This window comes from Bidens hawaiensis, unplaced genomic scaffold (assembly GCF_021521415.1).
Source record: "Bidens hawaiensis isolate Kalapana, Puna unplaced genomic scaffold, B.hawaiensis_p1.1 tig00026667_1, whole genome shotgun sequence".
Lineage (NCBI taxonomy): Eukaryota > Viridiplantae > Streptophyta > Magnoliopsida > Asterales > Asteraceae > Bidens > Bidens hawaiensis.
In genome coordinates this window covers 47,597-74,461 of record NW_027494299.1, presented here as the reverse complement: position 1 = coordinate 74,461, position 26,865 = coordinate 47,597, and positions in this window count along the sequence as shown.

Below are 26,865 nucleotides of genomic sequence, written 5' to 3'. Positions count from 1 at the left end.
GAAATTTTAATTATTATTTATCGAATGAGTGAAACATTTCATATAGTAAAATATTATAACATTTCATGTTCACCGCTTCTAACCTCTAAATTCAAAAAGAATATAAACAAAATAGCTTGATTTCTCAGTTATGTGCATGACGTGTGTATAGTTGTACATATTTTACTATCAAATTATCCAAACATTTGTTTAGATTTTACTAAGAATTTGTAAGATTTTGTTACTTAATCGCCAATGCCCAATAGTTAGTATCGGTTTTAAAAATATATCAGAGTTTATTTTGTTGCACCAGAAATTTCTTTTGACAAAATATTTCTTTATAAAAATAGAGATTTAAATAACCTTGATAACATAAAACATTTATTTTAGAGTTAATGACCATTTTCGTCCATGTGGTTTGCTACTTTTACCACATCAGTCCAAAGTTTAAAATTTTATCAATTTAATCCTCATAGTTTTAAACATTAGCCAATTACGTCCCCTCTATCTCACGGCATCAAACTATGCCGTCAGTTTAAAGGTATTTTTGTCTTTCTCTTTTTTATTTTGAATTAATGGTCATTTTCGTCCCTGTGATTTGATACTTTTACCACTTCAGTCCAAATATGAAAAATTTGTCAATTTAATGTATAGTTTAATTCAATTTTTTTTTGTTTTTGGGTCTAGAACCCCTAAGAGCATAATCCAAGCCTAAAACTATCGAGCATCGACCAAAATAGGTATGCACTTACTTTGTTGACAACAATAATCATACCCCCACCTCGTATTTAGTTTCTAGACATTTCCTAAACCCTCCCTTATGGTGGATTTCAGTGGTAAAGTGGTCAAGGTAATTCCCTGAAACCGAATTGTACAAAAAAACTAAAAATCGTTTTTTTGATTAATGCATAATAGTTAGGGGTTTAGAGATTAACATATCGTAGCGAACATTTGGGTCGAAATCAACATCAGGAGATCAATCACTGTTGATTTCAACCCAGATGTTCGATCTCCTGGAAATTTGGGATATTCGACCTCCTGATGTTGATTTCGACCCGATGTTCGCTACACTATGTTAATCTCTGAATTCCAACTATTATGCATTAATCAAAGAAACAATTTTTAGTTTTTTCTATACAATCTGGTTTCAGGAAATTACTTTGACCACTTTACCATTGAATTCCATCATAAGGGAGAGTTTAGAAAATGTCTACAGACTAAATACGAGGAGGGGGTGATTATTGTTGTCAACAGTGTAAATGCATACATGTTTTGTTCGATGGTTGATGGTTTCAGGTTTGGATTATGCTCTTAGTGGTTATAGACAAAAAAAAAAGCTGAATTAAATTAAACATTGATGGAATGAGATTCCTTGTGTATATGTTGATTTCTTTATGGACCAACCAAACACACATTTTTACATTCCATCACATTGATTCATTTAATTCCACCTCCCATTCCTACATACCAAATAGGGGTGAGTAGATAACCGAATTAATCAAATCAAAACCGAATTAACCAAAAAAATCAAACCGAAGCATTAACCAACTGTTAATTTTTTTTTTTTTTTTGAAAACCCAAATTTTCGGTTTCGATTCAGTTTTCCAATTCTAAAAAAGCCGGACCGATGTATGGTGATGAAGATTATGAAGACTGAAATTAAACTTTGAAGATGTAGAAGATGATGAATGAAGATTTGAACTATATTGTTTTTTTGTTTAAGAACTTTAATGAATTTTAAACTTCATTACTCTATTAACTTTGTATTCAATATATTTGTGGTACTCTAATACACTCTTACAAACTTAAAATTGGCATCTTTTTTTTTTAATATTTTTTGCAATGTCTACAAATAACTGAAAAACCGACTATAACTGAACCCAAGCGGAAAATAACCAAAAAACCGAAAACCAAAAAACCAAAACCGAACGATTGTATATTAAAAAAACCGATGACTTCGGTTTCGGTTTCGCCTAAGGACCGAAGAGAACCGAACCATGCACAATCCTAATACCAAATTTTACCTAACCCTTGCTAAAAGATCGTTTCTTTTACTCATTCACCACAAAGTACAAAGATAGTATTTCGTACGAATGAATAACAAATGGAATGAAATATACCATTGCGAGGAATGGAAAAAAGAGCTTGGTTGTTCAATGGAATATGATCAACGATTAGACAAAGAATCTTATTACCCTAAACGCATCAAAACCATTTGTCTGCATCCATTTTTTCATTTCATTCCATTTTCACACTAATTTCTCAATACCACTACTTGCCGCTACCACCCAGCCACTGTTGCTGTCGTCGCCACCACCATAATCGTCATCATTGCTACCGCCAACACCACCACTACACCACTTACCTTTGCCAACACCACCACCCGTGCCACCGCCTAACCACCAGTACCTCTACCTGACCACCACCACCGTCGTCTCTATTACCTGAAATTTTCTTTATTTTGAGAATAAAGTATTTTTGTCACTGCCTTCATTTCATGCATAAGAAACAATATAAATTAATAATTTGTTTAATTCTCATATGCTAACAAAAAAAATGTTCATTCCATCCCATCGTTCATTCAATTACACCATAAGAAACATATCCTAAGTCTTATGTTGAAGTGAGATCACTAGACTTCTCTTTGTAACGTTGTTCTGCATTTCGAGTTAATCGATCAATATTGCATCAACTATAGTCTCCAGTCTCAACTAAACAAGATTGCAATGTTATCTTTAAAAAATAAACTTCTATAATCATTTGAAATCACTTGATTAAGATGTCAAGAATAGAATAATTTTGAAAACTGAGAGATGATTCGGTAGTGCCAATATTCTATTTTACACCTTTAGCAGCCAAGCAAACAAATAAATTAATTTAATATATATAATATAGCATGAAAGTTCATTACAACATAATCTTAATACACAGAACGTAAAAAACAATACTAATTTACCAAAAATGTAAGCGTAGAAAATAATTTCAACTATAATATCAATCTATATAAGCAATGTTTTATAATAACAAAGAAAAAAAACTTAATAATAACAACAAAATGCAAATCAACAAATACTTATAACGTCTCATAATAGGAAATAAAAAAATATGAACAAACAACAAACAATTATAAAAATGTGCCTCATAATACCAACAAATTAGTTCTTATTATTTTCATGTTAGTAATAAAATTTATTTGATCCTAAAACTATAATATAGATAGATATGCTAAAAACGACATTTCATTTAATTTAATAAAACCCTTCATTCAACGCCTTAATCTTGAGGGAAAGGTACCACTAGATGTGTAAAGAATTTTTTATCTTTAGAGTTTGATAATTTTCAATGCTTGGGTTTATTACAATCTAACATCAAATTTTTCGAGTAGAGGGTCAATGATCGTCATATGACTGAGGGTAGTGGGGCGTAAATATGGGGGCACGGATGACATGGTAGCCGCGCACACCACTACACTAGTTGCGTGGACGTGGGCGCGGATGGTCGGGGCGAGCCGGTCCGCGGGGTATAATATAGCCGTTGGACATGGGGATGGTGAATATAGTCGTTGGAGGGGAAGAAATTTAAATTTTTTTTATTAACAAACCATACCCTTTCTACTATAAATAAAAACACCATTTTATAAAAATAACACATCAATCTCACTCCATTTCTCTCTACTAATTTAAAAAACACTCTAAATTTCTCAAATTTATAATCATGTCGGGCTCAGGTTACGGTAATATCAATATCAACCCTCAATTTCCCGAATGATTGAACTACTTGGACGACGAATCGTTTAAAGCTTTCATCTACTCCGATATGTCACAATCCGAATATTCGGTCCCGGAAATACAACTGGAGCCGGAAATGACAAAACGATCCCACAAAAAGGGGAAGAAAACCGGAGAAGCAGATAGTCCATTAGCACCGGCTAAGCGGAAGTCTACTCTTTGGTCTAAAGAAGAAAAACTCGCGTTGGCAAATGCTTGGATTCAAATATCCCAAGATCGGAACGCGGGTAAATTATTTTGCGAATTTTATTTTTTAATATATCTTTTTAAGTTTTGTGTGAAATTATTACATTTTTTGTTATTTATTTTGTAGCTGACTTTCAAAGAGCTCGAGTTTTTTGGGCCAAGGTTCCGGAATGTTTTTATAAGCAAGTGGGGAGTAGGGCTCGTACCAAAAATATGATATCGGGTCGGTGGACTGACACTCGTAAATTTGTAGGATTTTTTACCAACCTACATAACCGAAATGCTAACATAATGCGGGCGATTGGGTTCGATGATCTCTCAGCTTACCAATTCACTTGTGATGAATGGGAAAAAGAGGTGTTTAGGAGGTATGGTATGGTGAAGAAGTTTGACGAGGGCTACTTGTGGGACTTGTTAAGGAAGTGCTCGAAATGGATGCAACTATGTGTGGAGGACTTTGCTGAAGGGGCAAAACGTACAGAAACTAGTACGTCTGGCACATACGTCTCTTCGAGCGGGTCGGAGAATCAAATTGACTTCGACCTAAACTTGTCCGAAGGTCATTTGAAGGACCAATGTTGTAACCGTCCTCCGTGTAGGGATCGTGGGAAAAAAAACGGTTGGTGATGACGACTATAAAAATGCAACATCCTAAAATTTATATTAATAAATAAAAGGAATTATGCTCGTTTGTTGTGTGTGTAAATATTTAATTAAAATTAAATATAAACAAGAGTATGGACTTGGATGAGGAAAGATGGAATAAGGGATGGAATGGGTCTTGTAACATTATGAAAATTTCGAGTTCAAAATATCAAACTTGCCAAAGTCTAGGGACCAAACTTGTCAAAATCTAAACCTGAGGGTTAAAATTGAAAAATCTGTTTTCTTGTCTTATCGCGATACGCGACGGGACAAAAGGACAAGCCATCGCGTATGACGATGGGCTTGGTCAAATTGATCTAGAAGGTTCAACAGCGATACGCGATTGCTGGTTGAACCAACGTCATCGCGTATCGCGATGACGTGGCCTGACGCATCGTGACACGTGTGCCACATGGCAACACGTCCGCCACGTGTCGCCACGTGTCACCACGTGGCAGGTCTATATGGTGACACAGACGACCTACGTCGAGATACGCGACGGGCCTGGCCAGAGAGCCATCGCGTATCGCTATAGGCTCCAAAATTTTGCCTATAAATAGCGGCCAGGGGCATCTCATTTTCACATCCTAAACATAGCTCTCTTACATCTCTCTAGCCTCTCCCTAGAATATAGAAACCATACCCTCGATTCGTCTCGATAAGCGTGCTCCGATTCCTCGTTTTGCGTGCCGACGTTTCCTCGAATTTCGTACCACCCTCCACCCACATATAACCAAGAAGGCGTTTGTTATTTTTTACACCATGGCGATGAATCTCGAAAGGCGTGCCGACGAGTGTTGAAGTTGGTGTTGAACATTTGGCGTACTAAGAGTTGGTCAAAACGACAAAGGAGACTAAGCGGCGTTGGAGTGCTGCTCATGTTTCTAGGGTTTCCAAAACTCCAACAAGGTAGGCGTAACGATAATTGAATATAATATTATTATAAAGGTTAAAACCTTAAGTCGAGGTTATACTCGATACCTCGATAAAAGAAAAGAAAACATAACAAAGAAAGAAACAAAAAGATAAGAATATGAATAGTTGATAATATATATGTGTGTGTAAGTATATATTATTCTTTGTTATGGAAAATATTATTTAAGTGATAAGATTTATTCTTAAATAATAAAAAGAAAAGAATACGTTTCTTGGGGAAGAAGAAACGTCGGGTTTTATAAATAAACTAAAGGTTTATAATTACTTTTAAACTAAAGGTTTTCAAGTAAAAGAGATTTATGAACTAAAGGTTCATCGAGGTAAAGTTTATAAAATAAGACTAAAGGTCTTAAGCCGGATTGCATATCCGACTAACAAATGGTTATACTCGTACTATAGGTGCGAGATAGCAAGGGAAAGACCCTCGGATGGTGATTGAAGCCGATCCCAAAGTGAAAAGGTGAATACGCCCCCAAACTTTTACAAACTTATTTTAAACAAGTCAAACGTGTTATATGAAATTATTTACAAGGAACTACGTGTTCCTAAAACCGTTATAAATAAGGGTATAAGCCTAGCCCTCAGGCTGTAGTATACGTTTGTCTGGATCCTTACATATGTGGTAGTACGCGGTGGGCACATCGCACCACGCCTGGTCGTGGGACACTTTCCTATAGGAAGCACGACCATGTGTATACATACGGGTACTTAACTAAGTCGAACACTGCGGTGTTTGCTGAGGTGACCTAGTGTAGAGACTCGAGTTTATAATCGTGTTATTTAACTTTGTTATTCCTAAGCCACGATGGGTCGAGGCAGGCGTAGTCTCGAGGGGTAATAAAGTAAAAGAAAATATTTTAGTGTCAGCGTGTTCACCAGCATTCGTTGCTGACGTATTTTACTTACATTTTGCAGGTGAACATTGATAGCGCTTGGAGTGACGAAGTGCTTTGAATATCCGGTGGCTCGGATTTGTTTTGTATAAACTTAAATTATAAAAATGGTGGTTTTGTAATTATAAAACAAGTAACCTTTTAATACTAAACGGGAAACTTTTATATCCCGTCTTTTGTATGTAAATATTTATAAGTTAAATCCACATGTTTATAAGACTTCCACTAATTGAACGTAACTCTGATTTATTTACAAATGTGGTACCAACATAGTCGTCACACTCCTAGGCCGTGGTTTGGGGTGTGACTAGTGTTGGTATCAGAGCCATTGATCTTAGCTAATTGGGTATCATAAAACAATACCCAAGCATCGATCCAAGTATAGGAAATAATTGTTTATTTGTTTTAGGGATAAAATAGGTTGGTAACCTTTTCTTTCCCTCCACATTCTAAACCACCCAAAATGTTAGATGTTATTCAAAGCTTATATGGAGAACTTTGTGCGCAAGGCTAAGGAAGCTGGAATCGCCAAACCTTACCCCGAGGATAATATGAGTGATGGTTATTATGAAGCATACTTTGACCAAGATGTGGAACATGACTTAACCAAACCTGTATACTACCCCGGAAGTACACACTATCCAATAGACGTTCCCGATAGTCCACCGAAACAAAGAATGGAGCCACCGAGGCACTCAAGTTATCATCCACCAACCATACCCATGTACCATCCCTCTGAAGTACCGACATACCATCCATCAGAGATCCCCATATACCAACCATCGGAGATACCGCAGTAGTATCCAACTGGATACCTACCACCAAATCCACACCCATCCTATGCCTTCCTTTCCAACATACCTATCAAAGAAGAACCAAGATCTCCATCCTCCGACTGGATGAAATGCCACTCCGATCAACGACGATGGCATACCAGAAGCTCCACCTTCAACGAAGTCAACTCCCAACCAAACAATTATGGAGGGCCGTTCCGCAAACCTAGAATGAGGGTAATGATGCCCTATAAAAGTTTCCAGATGCCCTCGATAAACAATGAAACCACTCAGCATATGGAAGAGGAAGAACCGGTAGAAGAGGAAGAACCCGAGGAGGAAGAGGAAGAACCGGAAGAAGAGGAAGAACCCGAGGCGGAAGAGGAAGACCCCGAAGAAGAGGAGAATCCTGAAGAAGAGTCTGAACCGGAAGAAGAGCATCCCGATAATTCCAATGAGATATCAACATCAATGGATGGATCACTCACTTCCCAAAACCCAAGCTACGGTTCTGTTGATCCGTATGTCCAATATCTTGAGAAACTCAAGAACCAAGCTTTATCAAGTTTTCCACCGTTCCAAGGCGTAATCCCAATAGAAGAAGAGCAAGCGGATGGGATCAGAGAACAAAACAAAACTGCTAAAGTTTTCTTCTACCTTTCATCCGACATGACTGAAGTTCCGTATCCAGAACCAAGGAATCACTATGAGATGGTGACATTGGGTTACCGTGACCCATCTCCACAATATGGATACCCCAACGAAATTCCACAATCGTATGAAGAATATTTGGATCGCGCACTGCACGAAACAGATGATTGGAGAAAGAAGATGGCCAATGAAGGAGAGAAAAAGAAGAAAATCGGAAAGACACTTCTTCGTAAGTGCCACAAGTTAACGAAGGTAGTAAAAAAGTTCATGAAAGATTAAAGATGGTAGAGAAGAATGCAATGTGAAGTTATGTGCAATGTAGTCTTGTATGTTATGTGAATTACATATGTAACAAAAAACGTTGAGACGCTTTTGAAATAAGGATAGGCTGATCAAGATATATATATATATATATATATGCATGTAATATAAAATAAATATATATATATATATATATATATGTGCATGTAATAAAAAATATATATATATATATCCTTTTGTGATATATATATCTGAAATAAGATATATGTTTAATGTAAGAAATTTGTTAAATTTCAGTTAAAGACATATTGAAAAGAAAAATGTCTGAACAAAGGAATAACAACGAAAATGAACGAAAAGAAAAAGAAATAAAAGAAAAAGGAAAAGGCCTCGAGAAAGAACAAGAAGAACCAATCCCTGATAAATATATGAGCCAAATTCAAAAGATGATTAAGAAAGAGGTTAGGAAAGAATCCGAAGCTAGATCCCAATCTAGGCAATCCAAACGTTCTCGATCCGTTAAACCCTCTCAAAAATCCGTAAAATCTTGTCCGAACCCATCTCGTGTCGAGGAAAGCGTTCATGAATCGAATGTTGATGGGAGTGTTGGACAAAAATTTAAGAAACTCAAGATTGGTGGGTGTTCGTTCAAAAACTTCAAGTATTATGGACCGAAAGAATTCCACGGAGACAAGGGAGCCATCACAACCGTGAGGTGGCTTGAAGAAATGGAGACGATTGTCATCTGTAACGATTCCGACGAAACCAGGGATACCCTAACCGATAGACGATAGTTACGTCATATTTTATGTCGGGTACATGAGTTACCATGGTAATTATACGAGAATACATGGTTCACTGTACTGATTGTACGTGAATATATAATTCATCGTATTGAATATGCGATTAATCGATCGATAGTTATTGAAACCCGAACGAATCGAGGGTTCAATTATAGACGAGATATATGATATTTAGTGATATTACGAAGTATTAAAGCTTCGGGATAAGTGGATTAAAGCACAGAAAAAGGATTTCGATTTAATAGTACGTCGGTGTGTTAAACGAAACCTTTAATACCAAACCGAGCAAGAGATGATCGATCAAGCCGAAATAGATGCGCGATAATTAATGATATGATGTTTTAAGTTAATAAATGTCATGGTTTAAGTTTTTAAAGTTTTTAAATCGGTTTTATATAAATTTCATTTTTAAGCCGAAAAACGACCGTTTTAGCCTCGTTTTAAGCCGAATTAAACATTTAACCGAAAAACGAACTGAACCAGATTATCCAAAACATTATCCGGATATCCGATATCCAAATGAGTGGCCAAGAATGAAGAGGTGGGTCCCACCCCACCCCCACATAATTCCGATCGGATGGGGGGGAAACCCCTTATCCTTTATTTTCTTTTTTCCAAACAAGCATTCAACAATCCATGAATCCTCTCAAGATCATGATCCAAAACCGAGAGTTTTTAGCAAGAAAACAAGGTAAAGAATCGAGTTAATCACGTTTCCATCTTCGTTTCTTGAGTTGGTTTGTAAGAAAATGAGGTTTCAAAGATGAAAACCGATTCTTGCATGATCAAGTGATGTATACGGGTTATACAAGGGATCTTGGTCCAAGAAAGGAGTTAAACGAACCAAAAACGAATTTTTACGGTTTAAATCTTTGTTTTTGAATCATAATCGAAACTATAGTGTAAGAGGCTTGATCGTGAGTGTAACTTGCTTGGTATTGTGGTATGTTGGTTGTAGGTTCTGTATTTAGTGGTAGATAAGGCGGAAAGACGAGTTTGTAGCTTGTAGTGGCGGAAAACGAAAGGTATATTCGGTTATGTTTGGTGTATGTGTTTTGGACAGATTGTTGATGGTTTAGAGTTGGGTCATGAAATTTTACAGGGATGTTCTACACATGAAAATATGAGTTCTGTGAATTTTTGGTAATTTTTGGATAAAGGATGAATATTTGGTGAATTTAATGCTCGGTTTTGGCCAAAAATGGTGAAAAATAGTGAAGTATCATGAAAAATTATGGAAAATTTCAGATAAGCTTTTTATATCATGTATAAGTCACACACAAAATTTGGGGTCAGTTGGAGAAGTCTATGTAGGCTTTTCGGTTAAATAAGTTCTAGGGTTTACTAGCTCGGTTTTAGTGAAAATGGCATGTAAAGGAAGATTTTGGTTTTGGAGAAATTACAGGGGACTATGTGGATGGAAGGGGACATCTAGGAAAAATTTGGGATTTTTCTAAGATCGTTTGGTATTTACGACATATTTAGTGTTTAAATGGTGTTTAAAAATAGATAAATAAATTTTAAATATAAAAATTAATTCTGGAAATATTTTTATTAAATTCCCCACTGTCAAAAAGTGATTGGTGCAAAATTTCAAGATCCGAGATTAAACGGATAATTATTTGTGCTAATTATCAAACTTTTAAAGTTAAAACGCGTAAACCGGTGAAGTTCGTTTAAGCGAGCTGACTGGTGTATAAAATCCCTAAAAATGAACTATTTTCATATAAATGAGTTAAACAAGTAAAAATAAATCATCCGAAAATAATTCGGATGATTTGAGTAATTTTTGTCCGATTTAACAGTTTCCGGTACGCTAAAGACGGAAACGGGTCCCGCGGCCAATCGGGGCGCTTAAACCGAGCTCAAATTTCACAACTCTAAATAAATTATCAGTCAACAACTATTTTCAGGTCGTGTGTGACCAAACTCATTTTTGAAACGTAAAAACGGATAACCGTGCTAGGCACGCAAAACGAAAAAAACGATTAATAATGATTTTGACCATTGAACTCTAAACGAAATCACAATCTGAGTCCGGAGAAGTGTTCTGGGTTAACATTGCCCCCGGAACGGGTACAGTACTGGGTTAACAGTGTCCCCAGATGTACCGGTTAACGCGGTTAAAGTTATATTAATAATGAGTGTATAGTAACGATCGCAGGGATCATATTACAGATTGGACGTGTTAACTGATAATGATTGTTGTTACCTGCTTGCATGTGCTAAGGGGAGTTTCACGAGCCCCTTATTCTGAATAGTTTTCAAATATTTCCCGGGGCGGAAAGCATGTTACTAATAAAATGTTTAAGTACATACTGAACGCATGGATTTGCGTGTATTTATAAATATTTGATTATACGGGAATCGTACGGAATGGGTACAGTACTGGGTTAACAGTGTCCCCAGATGTCCCTAGAAGTGTTTCTGGGTTAACATTGTCCCCGGAATGAGTACTTGTAGGTTCCCCGGACGGATCACACGAGATATCCCGATATACACAGGTGCGGAATCCCTGTGTAGATCGTTACGGACGTAGAATATAAGCTTACGAACACACGAACACAATACGAACAAAACCACGTTATATTAATAACTCGAACCGTGTTACTTACAGCCTCTCGACCTCACGTCACTCGACTCAATGAATTACACGTAAATAACCAAAACGATCAACTCTAAACAGTAAACCCGAAGCCTATATAAATACACGACAACTTCGCCTCAGGCGAAGTTGTCTATAACTTCGCTCGTTGAACAAGTTCGCCTAGGTGAACTTGTCAACAACTTCGCTTGGTTAACAAGTTCGCCTAAGCGAACTTGTCAACAACTTCGCTTTTACACAAACAATTACATAAACAATATTACAGACTCGATTACAGACATTAGACATATGAACTACTGACATCTATGCACCAACAGACTCCCCCTTGGCAGTAGCTTCATATCTTGATCTTTCAGCTCTTGTCTCGTAATCCTGTATCTTCAAGCGTGCACTCCTTCTCTAACACATACCGTCACAACTCGTTGATACTTTCTTGCTTCATCCTTCCAAGCTGGAATATAAAAGATATTTTTCTCGTTGAGCATCTTCAGATCAGCTTGCGATAAGTTTACAAGATGCATCGGATCGTAAACTCTAAGTATCTCTTGTTCATCCTCATCTTCCATCACAGCTTCAGCAGTCTGGCAATCAACGTACCACCATTTTAGATTCTTCAACACATCTTGAGGCATATTCTTCATCGGAACCTCCTTGATGCATCGGATCGGCTTGTACTTCATCACCATCCATGGCTTGCCATCTGCTCTCAATCCCCTCTCTGTATCCTCCACGAGCTTTCCCTTCTGTGGCTTTAATAGTTCAAACTTCTTTTCTTTTATGCCTTCTTTCCACACAATCTTCTCAATCATTCTTGCCATATTGTTGTCACTTCTATTTATCAGGCCCAACCTGGCCAAATCTTTCACCTCACATTCCGGCAACGTATTGAGAGATCTCAACATTCTTTTGAAGTATTGAATGCCATCATAACGCTTCACCACAAACAACTTGATCTGTTCATCATAAATCCAACAGATGATTCCCTTTTTCGACTCAGCATAGCCTTTGATGTTATAACTTTTCTTGAACATGGCTGGAACAGCAGGCTTCTTGGTCTTAATAAACCAATGAGCACAGCCTTCCTTCCACCTAGGCTGCTCCTCCCACTCAGTCTCATCCATCTCAGCACCCATGTCGGCTTTCTCTACATCAGGGATCTCGTGTTCAACTCCTTCTTCTACTATCTCCCCCTCTTCTATTCCATCTTCAATCACAATCTGCTCACCGATCTTCTCAATCATATCACTCGGCTGCACATCTTCATCAAACAGTACATCGTCGCTGAACATATCATCATCAAGCTCCTTCAGCGCATCAATAACGTCATCCTCAACTAACACCACATCATCACCAGAACCACCAGCCACGTCAGTAGACTCCCCCTCAGCTGTGGAAGTACCAAGAGCTTCAGAAGTTCTTGGCAGCTCACCACCTGCATCTTTCGATGCATTGGGATCATCGTCACGGTCGTTTCTCTTCTTCTTTCTGAGCTCATCGCCTTTACAGCTCATCTCCCCCTGAGATGCCAAGAACTCCTTCAAGGCATCTATAACTTTCCCATGCTCAACCAGGAGGGATGCCTGTAGTTGATTTGCTTCCACTAGGCTTTGAATAGTCTTCGACTGCTCTGCCACGATCTGCTCTAGTGAAGCTATTCTTTCTGAATCTGAAGTAGGCGAAGGCGAGACACCAGAAGCAGGCGTAACCGCAGGTGGTATCATACCTGATAACCCTGCAGTAGTAATGACCGTTGACTCTACAAATCGTGCTGCTACCACCTGCTGAGTAAGCGTTGGAGGTGGTAGTGACACGATCTCCGGAGTCGACGTCTGGATGGCAGTGGTGGATGGAATGCCAGCCGTTGATGTAGCCACCACGGGAACATCCGCAGCGCTTGTACTTGTCATCTGTACAGAACAAGGAACAATGGACATACCAGACAGTGCGGCCGGAGCAAATCGTACAGTCCTTGAAGTCTCTCCAGCTCCCAAGCCAGCACCTGTCCTCTCCCGTCTTGATCTTCTAATCAGCTTATGTATGTCTTCTTCTTCTTCCGACTCATCATCATCTTCCGTTCTCTTCCTCTTCCCAATCGTTCTCTCTCTAGACACCATCAACCGTCTCCCCTCATTCATAATCTCGTCCAAATCGGAGTCAGCCATCGACGTAGCTGCTCTAGTCATACTCACACCCAAACTCTGTGCAGCCGAGACCTGCATCTCATCAACGTGATCCATATCAAAATAGCCTTGACCTCCAAAAACAGCGTCAAGGTCTATATCCTCTGCAGTAGACACAACAGGCACAGCAGGAGCAGGAACAGCTTGAGTTGCTCTTGCCTGTTGCGGTTGAGGATCTCTGAACTCGTCCCCACCAGCAGGAACATACTCTGGGTTAATTAAAAACCCAAATAGAGGAGTATGCCTGGGACGACGTTCAGGATTGCTCCTCGCACTTGACGTGCGGCATTGAGCAAAGATACGTTTGCTCACTGATTCGACGTATCTGATCGGGCGTCTCTGAGGTAGAGCCGGAGCGACATGGTTCAATATCATCTGGATGAACCGTGGGTACATAATGAACCGCTCCCAAGACATCGCCCTTCTTTGTCTATCAATCTCGTAGAAGACCATTTGACTGAAACTATAACGCTTGTTATAGGTCAGTGCAGTCATGGCAGACTGCATGGTCGCACCCATACCATCTGTGCCCGCCTTCCTCCCCGACATGCACACTATCATAACGTGCATGAGGAAGCGCCACTGGTCTAGAAGGAAACCCTTCCTCCTCTGGGTATCTCCTAATGGACCAGAGTAGCCCATTCGAAGAAACGCTCCATCACGAAAGGGAGCTACGAACTCAGTTGGATCGTCTCGAATCTCCTCTCCGAACCGTAGTGCCACCCGGATCTGTTCAGAATTGAACTGAACTTCTTGATTGTTCACCGTTGCTCTCATGACCGGGGGCTCAACACGACAGTCGTATTCGACCGTCTGCCAGAAGTCTTCGATATTCGGCAGAGATATCGGCAGAGTGTTGGTGATCGCGTGAAAGATCCTCGAGCGCAGTAGGAAAGTGGTAATCTCGCGATAGTCGTCCACACCGCTCGCCTCCGGGTCAAGTGTAATGTACATATTGTGACCCGGGAAGAATTGTCTCTGATTGTCACCATCATCTCCTCCTGCACCACCAGCACCAGCTATCGCAGCCATATCTGCCACAAACTAACCAAGTTAGAACGACACAAAGACATAGCACAAGTTCGCTTTGTTACCATTAGCGAAGTTGTGATAAACTCTGTATAGGCGAAGTTAAAGTTGAGGCGAAGTTGGGAACAACTTCGCTTCAGCTTTAAGTTCGTCTAATTAACACTAAGTAAAATTGATCTTAGGCGAAGTTAAGGTTAACTTCGCCTCATCACAACATCGCCTCAGGCGAATTTAAGTTTCAGGCGAAGTTACGGATAACTTCGCCTCAGGCGAACTTAAGCTTCGGGCGAAGTTACGGATAACTTCGCCTCAGGCGAACTTAAGCTCCAGGCGAAGTTACGGATAACTTCGCCTAAACCCTAACTTCGCCTGAATCTGAAACGGCGACAGTAAGATTCTGCAAACATCGAAATCCGATGTTTCGGCTAGTTTAGACGATTAAGGATCCTTAAAACAAGCTTTTTAAGGACATGTTGAAGATCAGAATGGTGATTAACACGTGACAACAAGTTTTGGAAATCGGTTTGAAGGTCCGACGGTTCGAGGGTATTATCCCGGGTCGAAACGACCCGTGATTAGCATGAAAGAACTTGTAATATATGGTAAAACAACATCTCGAACCTTTGATCGGTGTGAAAATCGGAATAAATAACACGTAATCGAGGTTAATAACAAGTTCGCCGGAAGAACAATAAGTTCGCTGTGAATAAGTTCGCTGGAATTTGAAAATCTGATGAACAGTTTGACGATAAGTATCCCTTATATAGGGGATCTGTTGTACAGGCGAAGTCGAAGTTATCCACAACTTCGCCTAGGCGAAGTTATCCACAACTTCGCCTGTTCAACAACATCGCCTAAAATTTCAAAATTTAACCCTTAAAATTTTAACAGTTGTCAATTAAGTTATAAATTGTCCTTTAAGAAATAAATAACATGATCAATTCTAAGTAACCAGTTAAAAAATCATAAAATTATCTAAGTACAAAAACGTAAAAATTTAAAGTATAAGGGATCAAATTTCAGTCTCGATAGGGACTGCTACGTTTTAGAAAAGATCCGAACAGGAATCATACTAACTACGTGTCTGTCACATAGATCCGTGTTTAGCTGTATTATGACATATAGAGACAGGTTGTAAGCAGGTATATACTTAAGATGGTTTTCATCGTTTCTGTGATACGAGTTAGGTTCAATAATGCCTCAAAATTTAAGTGGGCAACAACTCAGAAATATTAATGCCTCCTATCTATCCTCAAAGCGTATTTGGCTTTCCCCAAGTCACCCCGAATTGACTTCGACCCATAGTGTCTGATTAAGTTGTAAATATTCTTGATCTGCTTCCCGTTCTTCTCTCTTACTCAATGATTGTGAAGTCTTGATATTGTCATCTCTAATATATTTCAATAACTCCAAATATATATATATATATATATATATATATATATATATATATATATATATATATATTTTAACATAGACTTCAAAGTAGAAATTTACTGCAAGTCCCGAATCTGGATCACTGCAGTATCTTGAAACGCAAACTTCACGGGAATCAGAACACACATGGGCTCGTGTATGACTGGGTAATCGCTTTTCTGCCTATCATTCGGAAAGATATATATGAAGACACACAAAACTCTTAAGGAGTTTCCATGTAAAATCAAGTAAAATTAGTTTGTATCACATCTACTTTTACGCACCATAAAAAGTTACCATGACATACAATGACTGTCCTAAAGCCTTTTAAGCCTAATAACTTCACTAGCTAAGCACACAAAGTTAGTATATCTATCATTTTCCAAGGTTGGATCAATTTTCCGTTAACATAGCTAACGAGCTTCTTACGAAGTAACAGACTTGAAAAATAATTTCATTTCCCAAAAAAAAAATTTAACATTTATCGCCCCGACCAAAACAAAGTCTTCAAGTAAACGGCTATCCCGAAGATCCAATGGATCAGCTGGACCGACCACATACTAGTATGTGTCCTTCTAACTAAGTATGATCGACTAATTTTAAGCGAAAGAATGAAAAACTCATCATAAACCGCCCCGGTCACTATCAGTAATCTGGTTAATGGCTATCCTCAAAATCTACAAGTAGAAAATGAGGACCAAAACATATCCGAAGACAAGTCCTTCAAACTAATGTAACCGACATAATTCTAAGCGATTAGTGACGTTTTTTTTTTTTTTTTTTTTTTTTTTTTTAAATAACGCAAGAAAAGCATGGTTACTCGGGATTGATCATCCCATTCAGTTCAATAAGGTTTTGAAATCTGGATTTGTCAAACGCTTTAGTGTATAAATCAGCGAAATTATCAAGCGTATCCACCTTTTCAAGAATTATCAGTTTCTTCTCAGCACAATCCCGTATGAAATGATGACGTATGTCAATGTGTTTAGTTTTACTATGTTTCACGGGATTGTTAGTTACTGAGATTGCAGCTGTGTTATCAATGCAAATAGGAGTAAGTAAGAAATTCAGACCATAGTCGCGCAATTGTTGTTGTATCCAAAGAACCTGAGAGCAGCAGTTGGATGCAGCCATGTATTCTGCCTCACAGGTTGAGATTGCGACTGAAGTCTGCTTCTTGCATTGCCACGACACCAATCTGCCACCAAGAAACTGACATCCTCCAGTTGTTGACTTCCGACTCTGATTGCACCCTCCATAATCAGAATCTGTGTAAGCGACCAGCTCCAAGTCTCCTCCTCTTGGGTACCACAACCCCAGCTTCGGCTTACCCTTGAGATACCGCAGTATCCTCTTTGCACCTTTCAAATGAGATTCTTTTGGATTTGCCTGAAAACGTGCACAAAGACAAACAACAAACATTATATCAGGCCTAGATGCAGTTAAGTACATTAAAGAACCTATTATCGCCCGATATTGAGTTGGGTCCACATCTGCATCACCGTCTACTTCAGCACCCAATTTGTGATTGACGTAGATTGGAGTATCATATGGAGAACTGTCCTCCATCTTGAAGCGCTTGAGCACATCATGAACATACTTCGTTTGATGAATGAACATCCCGTCCTTCCTCTGATCAACCTGTAATCCTAGAAAGAAAGTTAGTTCACCCATAGCACTCATTTCAAACCTTTTCTTCATGACGGCTTCGAACTCCTGACACATGGAGACTTTTGATGCAGCAAATATAATGTCGTCCACGTAGACTTGTACCAGCAGGATGTCGCTTCCATCTCTTTTGAAGAACAACGTGCTATCAATTTTCCCTCTTTCAAAACCATTCTCGAGCAAGTAATCCGATAAAGTTGCATACCAGGCACGAGGTGCCTGATGTAATCCATACAACGCCTTGCTCAACCTGTACACGTGATCTGGATAGTCTGGGTCAGGAAAACCCGGAGGTTGCTCAACATACACAACCTCATCAACTATCCCATTCAAAAACGCACTCTTCACATCTAGCTGAAACACCTTCATCTTTTCATGAGCAGCAAACGCCAAAAACAATCTTATGGCTTCCAACCTGGCGACAGGAGCGAACACTTCGTTATAATCAATCCCCTCTTGTTGATTAAAACCTTTCACGACAAGCCTCGCCTTGTTTCTTATAATGATCCCCTTATCATCTCTCTTGCACTTGAACACCCATTTTGTGCCTATCGCATGCACATTCTTTGGTTTTTCAACCAAAGTCCAAACTTCCATATTCTCGAATTGAGCCAACTCTTCTTACATGGCTTCGACCCACGAGCTGTCCTTTAAAGCCATTTGATAATTTTTCGGTTCAATCTGGCTTATAAAGCAGGTATACAGGCATTCATCGATTATTCCTGTCTCCTTAATGCTTGTATAAACACAGGTGTGTTCATTCAAGCTGCTTCTCGTTTGTACACCTGAGGACACATCACCAATCACATTATTCAAAGGATGATCTTTATGAATTCTCGTGGTCGGAACAGAACCGACATGCAAATTATCTTCCAAATTAGAAGAGATCTCATCAATGGTTGTTTCATGCTGAGAGTGAAAAGGATTGATAAATTCTTCTTCAGGTGAGGCAGCAGGGGTACCGATAGGGTTTGATGAGGAAGGTTGACACTTATCAATCAGCTGTCTTTGTAATAGATTTTCTTCCTCATCGAGTATCATCTTCGTCGCAGCTCTTTCTTCTTCTTCAGAAATCTCCAAATCCGGTACGTTAAATGACTTAAAAAGCTTAACATAGTCGAAAAGCTCAGCAGGTTTATTGCTAGGTTTTGGCGGTTGGTAACTTGTGATGTCGGTGTTACACACCACCTCCACCTTGCAGGTCGAAGTATTGAAGACACGCCTGTTGGGAGTACCAACAACATAACCGACTAATATTCCTTCATCGGCTACTCCTCCAAATTTCGAATTTGTCTTCAAGATCGAACAAGGGGACCCGAATGGTTCAAGACCACTCAAGTTGGGCTTCCTTCCATGCATCAGCTCGTAGCAAGTTTTACCAAGTCTCTTAACGGTTAACACCCTATTCAGAACATAGCAGGCTGTAGCAACTGCTTCAGCCCAGAACATCACGGGAAGCTTCGAATCTGCCAGCATAGTCCTGGCTCCTTCAATTAAAGTTCGGTTCTTCCTTTCAGCCACCCCATTCTGTTGCGGAGTATATGGAGCGCTGTATTGATGTTCAATTCCTTTCTGAAGACAGAAGATCTCCATTTCAAAGTTCTTGAACTCTGTCCCATTGTCACTTCTGATGAACTTAACTGTTTTACTCATGACGTTCTCAACTTTAGTAATCAAATTCTTCACCATTTGAGCCGTCTCATATTTCGATTTCAGAAAATATACCCACGAATATCGCGAGTAGTCATCAGTGATCACCAAGCAGTAAGAAGTACCTCCTAGACTTTTTATATTCACTGGACCGAAGAGATCCATGTGAAGCAGTTCTAGAGTACTGGCAATTGAGTTGACCTTCTTGGTGAGATGGGATTTCTTATGTTGCTTTCCCTTCTTGCATGCAATACATTTGTCTTCAAAGTTAAAACTTTTCAAGGGAACGCCCATCACAAGCCCATTTTTGACAATGTGGTTCATCTTCCGAAGATGAATGTGCCCCATTCTCCTGTGCCATAGTTCGGATTCTGATTCGCTTGCTTTCGTCATTAAGCATGATTCTCCCGAGGCCATTTCAGTAGACCTCATATCCATCACATATGTATTTGTATCACGTGGAGCTGTCATCACTATCCACTCGACTGGTATCTGAAAACCAGGCTTCAACACGATCGCCTCATTCTTCGTGAAATGAATAGTATACTCCTTATCACAAATCTGCGACACACTCAGCAGATTGTGCTTCAGCTCTTCTACAAAATTCACATTCTCAAGTGTCATCTTCCCATTGGACACCGTTCCTTTTCCCGTAATTCTTCCTCCACTTTCACCAGCAAAACTAACTCTCGCTCCTTGAACAGGTTTTAAGTCGTGTAACAAATATTTGTTACCCGTCATGTGCCGGGAACAGCCGCTATCTACAATCCAAAGACTGTGGGCAGCCCTGTTCAACTGTTCCTGCACAATAAAGCAAAGGATTAGAATCGAGGGACCCAAGACCAATTGGTCTTGGATCTATACATCCCGTACTTCTGCTTTCCAAAGTTAGCATTTGGATAATTCCTGTCGGTCCTATTAAGAAATCTCCTTGGAAATTGAGTGTGAGGCCTTCCAAACCTATGTGTATTGAAAGTATTATATCTAGCAGTTTGGTTTTTAGCATTGTAAAACTGAGGTGTGTTTCTGTGAAAACCTGTATTAGTTACATTTCGGAATCTTGAAGGGTTTTTATTTTTAACAGTATTAAAATTACCATTAGTCTTATGCTCAGTTTTAATAGGCCTCACGCCTCTGAATTTCGGCGTCAGAGGACAATCTGCAACAAGATGTCCTAACTTATTACACCTAAAACAACATCTATACTCCATTTTCTTTTCAAATGTTGTTTTGGATGTAGAGGCTGTGTTACCGGCCGTTCGTCTCACATAAGGTGGGACGTACGGGTTGAGTGGAGTACTCTTTTTAGAAGTTTTATCTTTTTCTCCACCAGTGGGTAACACTACCTTCTCTTTTGTCTTACCCGATTCGGACAACTTATCCGAATCCGATGAGACTGGACTCGTAACAGAAATATTCACACTTGAAACAGGCGAACTCGTTTCGCCACTACTAACACTTGGTTCTGAACTCGTAACCTTGATTGGAACTGTCTGAGGAACTTCAAAATCAACAGATTTCTGAACACTAGGGTTAAAAGTGTAATTGTGGTTATACGGTGGTGGAACCTCGTGATAACCAATTCCTCCTCTCTTTGTAGAGGTACCTTGATCACTAACAAGGTGATCAAGAATAGCTGAGGAATTTCTGAACTGTTCTAGTTTTCGGTTCAGTTCCACCACTTTCACCTGGTGGTCAGCAATCTACTTTTCTCGTTCAGCAATCAGTTTAGTCTTTTCTTCTAAAACCTCATAACTTAGATCAATTACTTCAATTTTTTCAGCAAGTTTAGTTTTTAAGCTTTTAACATCTTTTTCACACGCTTTTATTTTAACTTTGTAACTGTTTTCTCTTGCTTTCGTAAAGTGATGATCTTCTTTAAGAGTTTTAAATTCAGCATCTAAACGAACATACTGATCAGTTATGGTAGCAAGTTGCTCAGACAAATTCTCACATTTAGTACAAAAAGATTTAGAACTTACCTCGGAGATTTGATCATTGTTATCTGCCATGAAATCTTTTTCCTTACCAGTAGCTTTCTCTTCTCCGGTAGTCTTCTCACGTTCTTCATTCTCAACCTTAGCCATATTTGCCTGTTCACTAGTTTCATTCAAGTGCAGGTTCCAGTTGTATTCACCTGCTTCTCTGGACAGCATGGCATTGACTTCTTTAGTACTTCCAGTGTGCTGTGCAGACCGGCCCTGACCACGTTCAACTCTCTCGTTTCTGCAATCTTTGGCAAAATGCCCGTTTTGTTGACAGTTATAGCACCTCACCTTAGACTTGTCGAACCCTGGCCTGCCACCAACAAACTTTCTCCCCGTCTTTCTCATGAACTTCTTCACTCTCCTCACAATCATGGCCATCTGCCATTGTAAATCCATCTCCTCCAGATCATCAGCATCGATCTGGTCGTAGTCTTCATCTAGCATCGCTGGATCAACCACCTTTCCTTGAATATAGTTTTCATATGAAGCAATAAATGAAGCATAGAGGCCAAACTGCTCTTCAGCAGATTTGACACTCATTGGCATTTTAGAGTAATTATTGCTTGAGGAACTTGAAGATCTACTACTCTGGCTTGCTGTCTGTTGAGTACCACTTGATTCACCCGCTACAAAGCAAACATCCCCATTTGAGTTTACTGACACATGCCCCTCCTGTGAAGAATTGGCACCCGACTCACCTTTCGAGTAGTAGGCGGCAGAGTCAGTCTTTGAACTTGTATTGGAGTTCACTTTCGCACCGTACATGCCTGGATCTTGAACCTGATCCATAGACGTTTCTTTTCTTACCATATTAAGCTCAAAAGTTCTGAGCTTGTTGACCGCGGTTTCAAGATCATAAGGAGAGAAGTCCTTGTCTTCTCTCATCAGTACAGTATACATCTCCCATTTTGGTGGGAGAGCATCGAGAAGTTTCTCTACAATCTCTTCTTCTCGGTAGGAAATGGAGTAATTACTCAATTCAGTCATTAGATGATAATATCGAGTGATAATATCATCAAGAGATTCGTTCTTTAAGTACTTAAAGACTGAAAATTGAGTCTTGAGTAACTTTATCTTTGACGCCCGAATACCTACATTTCCTTCGAATCTGCTCTCAAGAGCTTCCCAAAGCTCTCTAGCTGATGTATACTTTCTGAAAGTATGGAGGATCTCCTGTGGAAGAGCCATTGTGATTGCAGCATGAGCCTTGCTCTCGGCTTCATACATCTTCTTCTCCTCTTCTTCCATTTTACTGTATTTCTTGATTTGGTCTCGACCCTCATACTCCATGATCGGTGGAATATATCCATCTTGGATGCATACCCACATTTTCGCATCCTGGTAATTAACGTATTGTATGAACCGATCTTTCCACGCGACAAAATCGGTTCCCTTCAGCAATCTTGGGGCCTTTGTGGCTGACCCCGCTTCAACTTCCATCTTGACAAGCTCCGAAATGTTGATCGACGACATCCTTCTTGAAGACTAAGAAACCCGAAAAATTCTGAAAAGGGCGAAGTTAAAAAATTTCTTCTGAACAGTACTGTAGGCGAAGTTAAGGATAACTTCGCTTAAGTAATAACTTCGCTGGATTCTTCTTAAATTCGCGTGACTGAGCGAAGTTGAGAATAACTTCGCTTAGGGTAAGCGAACTTAGAAAGTAAGCGAACTTGAAGAGAACTTCGCTGAACTAGGCGAACTTGAGAAGAACTTCGCTGAGTGAGGCGAAGTTGAGGAGGTAGGCGAAGTTGTGAATAACTTCGCTTCTCCTTATATCTTCGCTGAAACCCTACGTTTCTTGACGGCAACTTCGCCTGATGAACAGCAACTTCGCCTGACGAACTGAAACTTTCTGCAGATCTGAAAAACGGATTTTAACGACGATTTTGAAGGTTTAATGGCTTGAACACACTGGTAGGAGGCTAGAATGAGCAAAAACACCACAAACTCGTCCCGGTAAAACCCGAAATGAGACGAATTCTACACCCGCGTGAATATCCCGAACCACACAATCGAGCAAAAGCTTTGATACCAATTGTAGGTTCCCCGGACGGATCACACGAGATATCCCGATATACACAGGTGCGTAATCCCTGTGTAGATCGTTACGGACATAGAATATAAGCTTACGAACACACGAACACAATACGAACAAAACCACGTTATATTAATAATTCGAACCGTGTTACTTACAGCCTCTCGACCTCACGTCACTCGACTCAATGAATTACACGTAAATAACCAAAACGATCAACTCTAAACAGTAAACCCGAAGCCTATATAAATACACGACAACTTCGCCTCCGGCGAAGTTGTCTATAACTTCGCTCGTTGAACAAGTTCGCCTAGGCGAACTTGTCAACAACTTCGCTTGGTTAACAAGTTCGCCTAAGCGAACTTGTCAACAACTTCGCTTTTACACAAACAATTACATAAACAATATTACAGACTCGATTACAGACATTAGACATATGAACTACTGACATATATGCACCAACAGTACTGTACTGGGTTAACAGTGTCCCCAGACAGAGGTTTCGCTTGTGGGCTCAACATAATTACATCATGTTTCTGGGTTAACATTGCCCCCGGAATGAGTACAGTACTGGGTTAACAGTGTCCCCAGATAATATTATATTTTGATATGGATTTATCATGGTTTACTCAAATTGTGAAAGTCACCAACTATTCGTAGTTGACCCGTTTTCTCACATGCTTTTTCATGTACAACTAAGATGAAGTGATTGCTTACGTGCTAAGTGCTTGATGTGTGTAAGATTTGCGTGCGGAATGTTAGGATACATTATAATAAATAGAATTATGTATCGTATTGTATGATGTGTATCACCTAGACGGTAATGAAATACGAGATAATGTAATTTTGAAGTATATTAATGCATTCAGTTTTCTTTATAAACAATGTGGTTGATATCAGAGGTGTCTGTTGCAACCCGTTTACGTTTCCGCTGCGGTTGCGGGGTGTTACAGAAGTTGGTATCAGAGCCATTGGTTATAAGGAATTAGGATGTCTTTAAAAGATACCTAAAATATAACCAGTAGCTCAAGTATTATAGGATCTGAATATCAACTAATAATTTATAGTGACGAGAGCTGGATGAACTTGGACGGACAAGTGAGTTATTATGGTCCGGAACATAATAACAGACTTGTCCGCACGAGGGAATTCAGGGGAAGTCACGGGGTAAATTAATAGGTAAAAATGGCAACATATGTGTAAAGTATATAATATTATTTATGCGTGCTAAGGTGTATATATATATATATATATGTGCATATCTTGTGGGTACAAGTATTGAGAAATAAGACCCAGATAAGGAACCGGGGGATGAAATAATAAAGGTACCGAGGATGCTGAAATTCCTAGAGCATCGGTTGATGATAAGCCTGACTTATCGGGCCATAGTTATGATAGTACTAAGTTAGATCTCCCGTTTGACATTAACCAGAAATATCTAGTAACCGTCACTCCCAACCGAAATTGATAAATTCCTTACCCTACCAACACCGGTACCGTATATCCTAATAACCCCATATGTTCACCCGAACCGCCGACCCTCACGTACGGATAGAGAACCCATTCTCACTCCATTAAGAAAAATAAATAAATAAATAAATAAAATAAAATAATAATAATAATGAATTTGATAATAAATGGGCAGATAAAAATAATATAAAGAAATATATATATGTATTTCTCACTTTCAAACATATGAGTCATACCACCTCCAGATTGAGAATTACCGATTTTAGCGAACCTAGAACGCCTGAGGACATTGACTGAGCGAGTGATAGAGTTCCTCATAATAGTAATTGATAATATTTGAAGGCAGCCCATGTTGCGCGATTACCTTGAACCTTGCAATTCCCTATGCTATCCTTACATCCGTTAGATGCCCATACCCATGTATACTCGAATAGAATGATTAACCATACACAAAGAGGTGTTGAAATCATTATAGCATAGTTGGTTATTCGTTCGTAGGTGGTATACCGTGTATGCCGGATATACGAATAGACACGGATATTATAACTCCGTGGTACGTAATCGTTTGGTGCTCACGGTGAGCATGTATCGGTTATGCTGACATGCAGAAGGATATTGAAATCAAGTATATTAAACATTAACCTTTGTTGAGAAAGATCTATATGTCAGTTGGTGACAAGAATTATGAAACATATTTGAACATTAACCGACGTCAGGTTAAGTCCATATGTTATTATACTTGTGGGACTTATATACTAGATACTGGTATGTGTAATATGAATGATAATATTTGGTGTGTATGTGTACCTGCTGTTATGATTGAGCTGGTAACGAGTTATACGGTGAGATTAGTATTGATTACTGCGTACGGGATGAGTACGGCAGAATGACATAAAGAGAGTATCTCCAATGATGGAGATTGATATGATTCAGTTGATTGCTCAAAGATAGCAGATGATGATACCGAATGTCGTATCACAGATCACTGCTAGTGTTGATGCAAATGTGATCGCAGAATTATAGATCGAGCAATCACATGATTATGAATATTTCAATTCTTAGTGTTATTACTAAGAGTGATATTGTACCACCGAATACAGTTACGACTACAAGTATTAGTTATAAACTAAACATGAATGGTAGTCGTAATGAATTAGATCCGGTATGAAGGATATGTTTATCGGTTGTATTAAGGAAATTATTAATAGTCCACTGATGGTAAAGGGAGGAATAGATTAGCGAATGGATAGAAAAGATCGAAATGGTTAAGGATATTGGTAAGAGTCTAGAACATTGTGTAGTGAAATATGCTACAGATATGTTGGTAGATTATGTTGTATCGTGATGGAACACGATGGTACAAAATTACAGTTAGAAAATTATTACTCAGATGATATGGTCGGAATTTAAAATTCTTGTGCTAGAGCACTTTTATTCGAATAATTAAGTTCAGAGATTGGAAACTGAGTTATGGAAGATAGAAATGTTGTGTGCTGATCACATAGAACATGCTAATCGTTTGAAGGAATTGTCATGTCTGGTAACATGGCTAATTACTCCTGAAACTAAGCGAAGTGAGCGCTATATTGGGACTAACTCCATCGATAAGGAGTATAGTCAACCCTGTAAAATATACAACATTTGGAAGGGTTGTGTCACAAGCCAGCATTGATATATTCGACTTATGGGAAGCGGAATGGAAGGACGTTAGGTGAGACGTCGAGTGCTAAAGAAGAGAAATGATAAAGGTATAGTGCAAAATAGACTTGTGAATAAGTAGGTATGCCCTACAATCCAGAATTATACCAAGACTAGTTCTGGTGTGTAAACATGAACCGCATGAAGGGTCCTTCCCTAAATGTGGAAAATATGGTTATCGGCAAGAAGAAGAATGTCGAGTGATAGTAGG